This window comes from Anopheles nili, chromosome 2 (genome assembly GCF_943737925.1).
Source record: "Anopheles nili chromosome 2, idAnoNiliSN_F5_01, whole genome shotgun sequence".
Lineage (NCBI taxonomy): Eukaryota > Metazoa > Arthropoda > Insecta > Diptera > Culicidae > Anopheles > Anopheles nili.
The window spans coordinates 66,055,843-66,065,908 of NC_071291.1; the positions used below are offsets into that span (position 1 = coordinate 66,055,843).

General features: G+C 48.4%; 1 non-coding gene across 1 annotated transcript; it reads right to left on the reverse strand.

Annotated features, from left to right (window-relative positions):
• Nucleotides 1-3,593: 3,593 nt before the first annotated feature.
• Nucleotides 3,594-3,667, reverse strand: Trnan-guu (transfer RNA asparagine (anticodon GUU)). Its single transcript has one exon. It is a non-coding gene; the product is annotated as a tRNA-Asn (tRNA).
• Nucleotides 3,668-10,066: the final 6,399 nt, after the last annotated feature.

Sequence of the window (10,066 nt, forward strand, 5' to 3'; positions counted from 1 at the left end):
GCGCTTCGGGTTTCATTAACGAACGAAATTTTTCATGCAGCAGCGATCAAATAAAATAAGCTGTCAGGAAATTACTGTACATCGTAATGTGATGCTCATAAGTTATATCAATTAGATAGGTTAGAACACATCCAATAGATTAGGCTTAATAAATTCATAAAGAATTAACAATTTAAAAAGTTAGTAAAAATTGGCAACCTTTGCATTTAACTTACTATGGAAGAAGTCAGAAACATGAATAGATTTGAGCAATAAAGAGATGGTGTAATCTTTTAAACATTTTAATAATTGCATCAAAATATTACAACGAAAAATTTGATGGACGTATTCCTTCGAAATTGAAGCTAAATATTATTTAATTGTTTTAAATAATATTCATCGTAATTTCATTTTATGTAACGCAAACGAATTATATATGTTTAATTATTTTTATTCCTCAATATTTTTAGGGTTACGCTCTAGGGCCTAAATCTTGCGCAATATAAATTAAATGGCAAAAACCAAACATTCTATTTCGTCCTCTGCACATTCGCCAGCATTCAAGGAGTTGCTTCCTTTCAACACATTTTCGCAATAATACCTCAACAACGTGTAACCGCCCTCACCGCCGCACGTTTTGTCACTTTCGCGTCAATTAGAGCCCGACCAACCCGACAGAACGCCGACATTCCGAACACGCTGCAAAGTGTCTAGAAAACGTCCGCGAGCCGCTGACATTGATTTGCTCATTACGCCACCCTTCGCGGCGGATCCTGCAAAGGCCCTCCCGGGAAAAACTAGAGCCTAGAACGTGTGGCACCTTTTCGTCAGCTTGCAGCAAATAATAAACAAACCGAGAGACAAAGCGACACAAAAAAAAAACACACAGCCCACTGAATGCTCCGAAAAAGCCGCACACACAATTAGGTCGCGGTTGCATCACGGCCACCGGATCGGGCGAACGACGGAACAAATCAAACATTGTTTCGAAGGGAAACCAAAAGGCACCCGATGCACCGGCCCATCAAATCGAAGGGCCCTCCCCCCCCCCCCCTTGGAATCGGCATCCTTTCGAATTCCCATCGCCATTTCGTCAAAACGGCACCGAACACGCACCCGGCCCCGGTGACTCGGTCGCTCCTCGCGCGCGAAGAGGTATCAGTTTTCGCTTTTTCGAAACCTCGACCGACCCTCGGGCGAAGGGCGGCCAGTGTTGTTGCATTATTATGTTGGCGCGCTTGTTCGTGATCACATTCAAATGCTGCCGTTGCTGCTGCTGCTGCTGGTGCTCCTTCCTAATGCGCCCCCTAATGTGCGGTTCACCCCGATCGATCGCATCGTGGGGTGGCTTTTCCCATCGCGCGCTGTGTCGTGAGCGTTGCATTACACACAGTACATGACCTAAACGGCGGTTTGAAGCCTGCGCCCGCGATCCTGCGCCCTGGGAGCTTTTAAAGCGCTCTCAACGAAACCGGAGACCTCCGGCGTGCCCTGCGAGGGCCCCACGAGACAAGACAATGGGCCAGACCCGCGGGGGCTGGTTCGGGAAAATTTTGTCCCCTCTGGTGGTGACACGAGGGGGGGGGGAGGGGGGAGGAACATTGTTTTTCCTTCCCCGCGTGCAAGGAACTGCATCGGTGCATCGTGTGACCGCAGGTGTGTGTGTATGTTTGTGTGCCGAGGGATGAAGTTGCTCCGAGGTGAGCTTTGAGCGTTTCCTGGCCCTTTTGGCTGGTGGTTGAGAGTTTTAAGGTCCGTGGCCATGTGTGGGCTTCTGTGGAATGGAAGACGAGCCTTCGTTCGTAGGAGTATTTTTTACTGTTTTGTTTTCACTTCCAAAATCAAGCTTATTTGAGCCAGGTCGGTGTGTTCTAACTTATTGAAACGCCTGTATTTTATTGCTTGTTTATGTTGTTTTGAAGGTATAATCATATTATGAAATAAGAAGCCTGGAAAAAGAATGTTATGGCGTTTTGAACACTTCTAGAGGTGTTTCGAAAGAACATGAAAACATTTCAAATAAGCTCATTAGTATAATAGCTTCTGTCGTGATTAAATGTCATATAATCATTTTTGAATCATTTCATTCGGTTTTTAATTGTTTTTCCCAATACAATCGACAAACAAAACGTCTGAACTCAACTCAAACATGCCACGAAACCCCAGAAGCGAGGCAATAATTCAATTTCGAACACAAACGACAAAACGCGAACAAATGTAAGCTCGCCCGCTAATCATCTGAAATGTGCAACCTTTGCGTCCCAAAACCTTTGTGGCCCGAGATAACCCCATCAAAATGGTAGCAAAAAAAAAAACCACCCCAAATCGGTTGCTCCCAAGCGTCCCAGGCACCACACCACGGCACGGTACGAAAAAGGGAACGCTACATAACGAATTCGTGATTGAGTTATAAATGAAATTCAATCAAATCAAATCAATCAATTGCAAAACGGTGGCCCTCCTCTTGGTTTGTGGGACGATCGGAGCGCGCATTTGCTCGCTATTTTCGAACAAGCGATGGGAGTGTGTGGGTGGGTATGTGTCGCATGTGTCAACCGTTGGTCCAGGTGGGTGAGAATGGGCGCTTTTTGGTCGGTTTAGGGGGGGGTGGTTTGTCTCCTCAAAAACTATGCTCAAAACCACCCTCACTCGAGACCGCAGCTGAGCGAAAGCTTCTTTTGCGCCTCTCACTCACGCTTCGTGTTGCAATTGCACCGTATGGGTTGGAAGAATCAGACCAAAAAAAAAAACCTGAAGCCAAGTGTCCGTGGAAACTCGCTCGCTACAATGTTGCTCCGGGGCTGATGATCATTAGCGACGACGGGGATTTGGTAGCGCGCCACTTTGGAGGGATTTGTCCACCACGGGGTTTTGGTTTTGGACCGCGTTACATTCGCCACTTGGCCTTCCTTTCGGAACGGAGCGTGGTACTTGCACCGGCACGTGTGAGAGTGTGTGTGCTTGAATTCATCTAAATTAGATTGCCAAGTGATTGGATGATAATCAGAAAAGTTGTTTTGCACGGCAACCGAAACCATCCGTTGACGCACGCGGGCTGGTATTTGCTTTTCGAGGGCCCAAACGCCTATCAAATGTATTATTTTTAACCCTTTGCTGATTAACGCGCTGAGTTTATCGCAAGGGGACACTTTAGCGGCAGTGAAAGTGAGATTATTTGCGCTCAGTTATGTAGCGTGTAAATTGGTGTAAACAACCAAGTGTTGTTTTGAAAGAGAAGGGACATATTTTAACGAAACTTATAAGCCAAAATAGTGTAAAGCAATGTACTTGTTTTAGCTAACGTGTTTAACATACTGGTACATCAAGTAATGGTGCATAACTAATGTAATTGAAATTGTATTGTAAATTTGTAATACAAGGTATATTAAATAGGTAAATTATCTTATAACTATTGTACAATTAACTAACTTACAAGTTTAGTACATTATACATCTCCTTTTTCAAATTTATTTATATTACAGATTACGTAGCATTGATTTATTTAGTTTAAATTTTTTAAATGTTGTATAATTTGTGATGTTTTATAAATGAAAATCTCTAAAAGTTGCCTTTGAGTTATTTTCAGATTTCCCGCTGGCAAAAAAAGTTTTTCCCGCCCCCGGGTGGACTCGAACCACCAACCTTTCGGTTAACAGCCGAACGCGCTAACCGATTGCGCCACGAAGGCACTTGACAATCCTTGCATCTAACTATCAATCAGCCATTATTCGTGCGTACAAAATTGGCCCGTTCAGCCCATTTCCCACCGCACAAAGTGCCCCATATTTCCGACGCTAATCTCAATTTCAACGAGCCAACCGAACCGTAATCGAGCCCCAAACGTAAACCCGTGAATCCCGCCCGTATCCGCCCCGGATACGCGCCGGTACGAAAAGAAATAACCGAACGAGCGCTCCCCACAAATGAGTCAATTACAGCCAGGCCACTTGCTGCACGGAGCTCCTGCAACCGCGAGCCCATTTCCGGTGACGGCCGGGTCGGCACGCTGGTACGCAAAACATTTCAGCAATCCGTCAGCCCCGATCAGTCAGCGGAGGCGCGTCGATGTCGTGACGACGGACGGGGACGCGCCAGGATTGTGGCTTGCCGCGTGCATGCCTTTTTCCGCGGCCGCATTCAAAGGACGGTGCCGTTTTCTTGCGTAGGCACCACGCGGATTGCGCCAACACCATCGCGGCCAGCTCACCAGAAGGCAGCACCGAACCTAATCAGGTCCGCCCGGGCTTCAAGGGCTCAGGGGAGCGCAGGTGCACACAGCGACCGTTCCAATTCCCGATAGAGAAAGAAAGATTAACTCAGACATCAGTGGCAGCGGCGGCGACGGGCGGGCAGCAGTCCATCAAACGTCAGCATCGAGTCCGCCGCCGGCTGCAGCGGGCATTATTTAACCGGGTGCATAATTGCTCCGCACACGAGAGACGCGTCCGTCCTGGGTCTCCCAACCCGATGCACCGATGCACCGATGCACCGGAGGCCCAGTGCACTTTCTAGTTTTGTACCGGCGGCGGAGTCTGTCCTTTCTTTTTTTTTTCCTTCTCCACTCGCGTTTCCCCGGGGTTTTCGGAATGTCTGTGTGTGTGTGTGTGCAACCCCCCCCCCTCCCCCTTCCCTTCCCCGTCCACCCCCTTTCCAAAGGGTCTCAGTCGCGTTTGCCTTGATCGGTCGTTTGTCATATAAACATCAAGTGGCATTTCTTCCGCAGCGATGGAGCGAACGAGAGCCGGGAGATAATTTTCGCATCGTCCCGGCACCTGATCGCTTGGGAAAGGGCCGTCCTTTTCTCGGGGTTGGCTGGGTTTTAGGTGACGAATTGGGACACCCTGCGCGTTAGTTGTTGATTAGTTTCTGTCGGTTTGTTCGCGACCGTGCGATAAAATGGATTAATGCAGTCGGTAATTAATGGCAGCTGCGGTGGACGCGGGTGTTGCTTTACACTTTGTAATGAGTGCCATGTTTAGGGTGGTGTATAACACTCGATAAATGATATGCCACTTTGGCGTGGAGAACGGTTCATTACGATGATGAGATACACACACACACACGTTGATGCCATTAGGGAAATTGTCCGTGACGTTTTGTGGACTTTTGCAAAGAATTGCAAGCGATCATGTGATGAAGCAATTTAAATACGCTTGTCAACACTAGAGGTTGGGTGTGTATCGAAAAAATTTCAATAGTATCTATTAGAATGGTGTTTTAAATGCTTATCTGAGATACAAAGCAGATTCACAAGTTGTGCGAGGTTTTCGTTGAACGAATTGATCTATAATGCTTCTCAAACCTCTATTCTTATCTTTATAAAAAACTGTACAAAAGGTAAGAGAAGGAATAAATAAATAAATAACTAAAGGTACCCATAAATAGTCAAAAGCTTCTTCTTCACTTCACATCCAAACTCTTCTCCACAAGCAGTAATTGAACGATCTCTATGTATCAATGTATCTTCAAGAAAGAAAATCAGGAGACACACATCAAGAACTGCGCATCCTTATCACATCCTTCCACAGGAAAATTGTATCAATTTGGTCTCTCACCAACCTCGCGACACATTATGTTTGTTAATGTCTTCACTTAAAATCATAATAAACACAAATTAAACAAATCCCCACGCTGCATTTCCGGTCCTTCTCAACTCAAGGCACCCCTCTGCAGCATAAATACCACCCTTAACACCGCACTTTAGGTGACCATTTCCCGTCCGCACGTGACAACCGAAGCCAGCATCCGTTCCCTGCGCAAGTGGATGTAAATAAAAACACACACACACACACACCACTCGAGCGAAACAACAGCTCCGACCAAGCGCTACAAATATCTTTGACCAGTTATTAATTTTCTCACACTTACCGGAATACTTTTTCCACCCGCGGATCACGGACGGGTGTTAAAAACGCTCCCACCCATCGGCCCTCATCCGGTCCCTCCTGGACCGAGCGAAGGGCCGGTTTTTGATGTTTATTTTTCACTCCAAAGTGCATGTCCGCGCCCCCGGAGCCGGTTGGAAAAATGCTTTCGCGCCTCTTCGAGTGCCCCCCCCCCCTTTGCCGGGTGGTAATGGGTGCAAAAATTAATTTATGCGACAAATGACTCCATCGCCTCGCGCGAACGAGTCTCGTCTCCGTCCGGTTGCGGCCCAAGCTGACCAGCTGGGGCAGACAAAATGATCGCAGGATAAGTGGCGCGCCGAGTTTCGTGCGAATCGGTGACACGTGTGGTGGTGATGGTGGCCAAGAGAAGCTTTTCCTCAGCTCCCGGCCCGTTCCACGATGTCGATTTGTCGCACACGATAACGAGGGATGACTTTAATTAGTTATGTTTGTCACGATGGCGGTGGTAGTGCTGGGCACAGTACTATAGACGGACGGACCAGCCCGACAGCACGGACAGGGTTGTCCGTGGAAAACTCCCCTTTTAGGTGGCTCGAGCCTAGCGGCCAGTGGCCAGCCTCGAGTAGCGAAAGGTGTTAACTAGTGAGCTTTTTCGCGGTTAGGTGTGAGTACTGGTTTCTTTTTCAATTTTTCTTTCTTGTTCATTTTGTTCATTTTTTTCGGAGGAAGACTACTCGTGTAGTAAAGCCTGCAAGGCGAGCCCCTTCCAACCGGATTGGACATCAAATACCAATTAGCGTGTGACTTGAACCGTGAGTATCGGTGGAACTGTCCGCCCGTTCGTACGTTGATGAATCTTTCGCGTCCCGAGCGCTCTAGGTGTTCGCTAATCTACTGCATCTGCTACCGTTTGTGTGGAGTGAAGGTGAACTTTTCCAGCGCACTTTTGACGGGTTGCGATTTGCCAAGCACCCGCGAGTGCATTCGTTCGGGGAGGCTTAATTGGTTCAATCAGCAACCCGTGGACCGAAATGCACCACCAGCAGGTCCTGGAGGTGATTTGTTAATTTGAAAATTACGTCGTTGCTGCTCGTTAAGGGCTCGCGAACCTTTCCCCAACCATGTCGATTATGATGCATTACGCGCGCGCACCGAGCAGGTGTAGGTGCGCTGGGTTCGTTTGGTAGCGCTGGAAGAAATTAATCTCTCAACGCAACGGTTGAAGGTGGCAACAATGAAGTGCGATTGCGCTTTGGTAAGGGTTGACGACGGTGGTCTTTCCCAAGCGAAACGGGCTCCCGAGATACCGAAACGCTTGCGATCTAATTAGCATGCATTTTTACTGCATCCGCGGAGGTTTCTCAGCGTCCGGAATAAGCGGGTGCTATATGCTATGGGTGTGCAGATGTATTAATCATAATCAGCAGATCAAGTTTGACTCGTTTTTCACGCTTCTGATGCTGTGGGGATTCCCCGTTCGCTTCGGATAGATGCAAAAATCCGCCATCACCCGGTTTCGACTCGTGGAAATCGTCGCACTAATCTAATCAAAGCTTAACGGACCTGAACGCCGATCGAAAGCTCACAGCGGAGCTTTGACTCCGTTCGGTGAATGTGAACCAAACGACAGGCGGTTATTAATCAGTTGCTGCTGTACCTGCACGTTTCAACATTGGTTTTTAAGTAGCTAACTGACAGAGCTCAGAAAATCGTTCTGTAACCGACATTACTCGGCTCTAATCGGCCGTTAGAAGGTAGCAAAAAAAACCGACCTGCGATCTTATCACTTCACCGCAAACAAAGAAAGATAAGTGCGTGTGCGTGTGCGTGTGTGTGGGGACGAGCAATTTTCTCGTCTTCTCGTCAGCACGGAAAAGCGCCGCCGCCGCCGCCGATCGATCGATCGATTGCGAAATTACGATGCAATGCATGTACCGATCTCGATTCCGATCGCACCGGACGCGACCTGTCAAATAAAGTTGCTCGTGCAGACGTGAAATGAGCGCTCTTTATCGACCGGTGCCATCTCCGCCACCCTTTTTGGGGTCGGAGGGGAGGTCTCCATTCTGCAGGCTGGCTCCCTGTGGAACTGGCCTCGAAGAAGCCGAACCGATTGGCGTGTCGTGAATCGCCAATGTCAGCGTGATCGCATCGAGCTGCGCAGCGGCAGGATGCGATCGATTTAGGACATGAGCGAAGGCATCTTTTTTTTTATCAGAAGCAGTTCGCTTCAAGATGCTGGGATGCGAGCTATTTCCTCAGGGAGCGTTGTGGTTGGTTTTCAGAATGCGGAGTTTCAGAACGTCCACGAGTTCCGCCCTCCTGGAGCGTGTGGTTTTTTTTTTCGCAGATGCGCAGAGCACCATTTCGTTGGTGCGTGTTTTTGTGAGAGCTTTTTTTTTTCGTGCGGAACAATAAAGAAAAGGCCCCCGCGTGTGGAACATGCTCGTGACGTGCAGCGAATGGAGATCAATCAACCGCCAGAGTCCGAACGGAATCGGGCGCCATTAGAAGGTTGTCAAAGTGCGCTCTCGTGCGTGCATTGCTCAAGCGAAACCGCGTACACCGGGTAATTCATATTTTTTGCTGCTTCCATTTTATTCCCCTCTTCTGCGTTCCCTTCCAACCGCGATCGCGGCAAAGAGCGCCAAAGGAACCACCACCCTGTGCGCGTGTGTGGCGTCGCCGGTCTCCGGTATCATAATGTTGCGACAAATTGTCGCATTCATTCGCATACCGAGCCGGCGCAAGTCCTCCAGCCTGGTGGGTTTGTGCGCATCTATGTTGCCTTTTCCTTTCACCTGCCCAACCACGCCGACACGGTGGCGTCTGCCAGCTTCGGAGTGGGGCGAAAAAAAAACCGTGATTGATCTTAGGTGCGGACGGGATCGTCGGGCGATCTGCCCCGACCAAAGGATGCCATACTCGCGGCCTACTTGTCATTTCGATTTACCGCTACCATGACCACACGAATAATGCCACTTGCGTTAAGTGCACGCAGGCACGCATCGACGCGCAAGCACGCACGTGGGCATGTGCGCATGGGTTTAGGAAACGCGCTGGGTGGACCGTTTCTGGTGCCTTTTGCGCTTAGCCGGTTGTGGTTGCGTGTGGATTAGATTAGCGGGCAGTCGCACTGGTGGTCGCGCTCCGGAATCCGGAACGAGATGAACAGGGGGAATGAAAAAGCTGAAAAGCGCACGATGTGTAGCTCGAAGAAGCAATGATCCGTGAGGATCGCCCTATGCCGATAACGGGTGGTTTGATTTGCCGGCTTGCAAGCAAACGGTGGCTTTTTTATAACACCAGATTAGCAGGCTTATCATCCGCTTTTTCTTCTCCACGGGATTAGCTTGTATTGTAAAGAAATTAGCTGTACGATTGCTCGCTTACACAGTGTGTCCTCTGACTTCCCATCAACAAACTGATTAGCCATGGATGGTTTTGGGTTCTGCTCCAGAAGGCAGAAGGACGAATGTAAACAAGCAGAGGAATGATGCTAAAAATATTACAAAAAAAAACCATTCCTCCATTAGTTGCCGAAACTTATCCAAATCAACTCGAATGTGTGTGAGTTTCTTCTCTCTCGGAAACGAACCTGCTTCAACGCACCATCCAAGGAAATCCACTGCCTTGAGGCTATATTAGAAGGGAGCTTTATTGCACGGTTGTTTATTGCATCTCACTGACATTGAAAACCAATGCTTCTCACACAACAGCACGTTTGAAGATGACACTTGATTCGTGGAATTAAAAGAGATGAAATTCACTCGCAAACGATAATGCCACAAATGGTTCTAAGCTGGCCCGTTGCATGGAATCTCCTCAAGTCTCAATATATCGACCACACCGGCTTGGAATCGTGACAAGGAACTCCCCTGAGCTGAAATAAAACTAAACTCACAGCACGCGGGGCGAGTTGGCGATGCAAATGTTGCGTGGTGGATTCGCGGTCGTGCGATTAAAAACGCAACCGTAAGATCAAGATGATTAAACACCCGGCGTGGCGAGAGACGGAAATAAAAATAAACCAGTTCCAGCGGTGGATTACGTTGATGGAGTGGGAATTCCGGGCGGGTTTCGTTGTCGCTTCCCATTTGCCTGGGGTTTGTTTTTGAGATTGCGAGGGAACGAGAGATCTTGCCGGTGGTGGTGAGTTTTGCAAATGATCGCTACAGGGCGTTAGAACCTCGTCGATTCACAGAATTCCTCAGTCTACGTTTGTCAGCGCCGGTAGG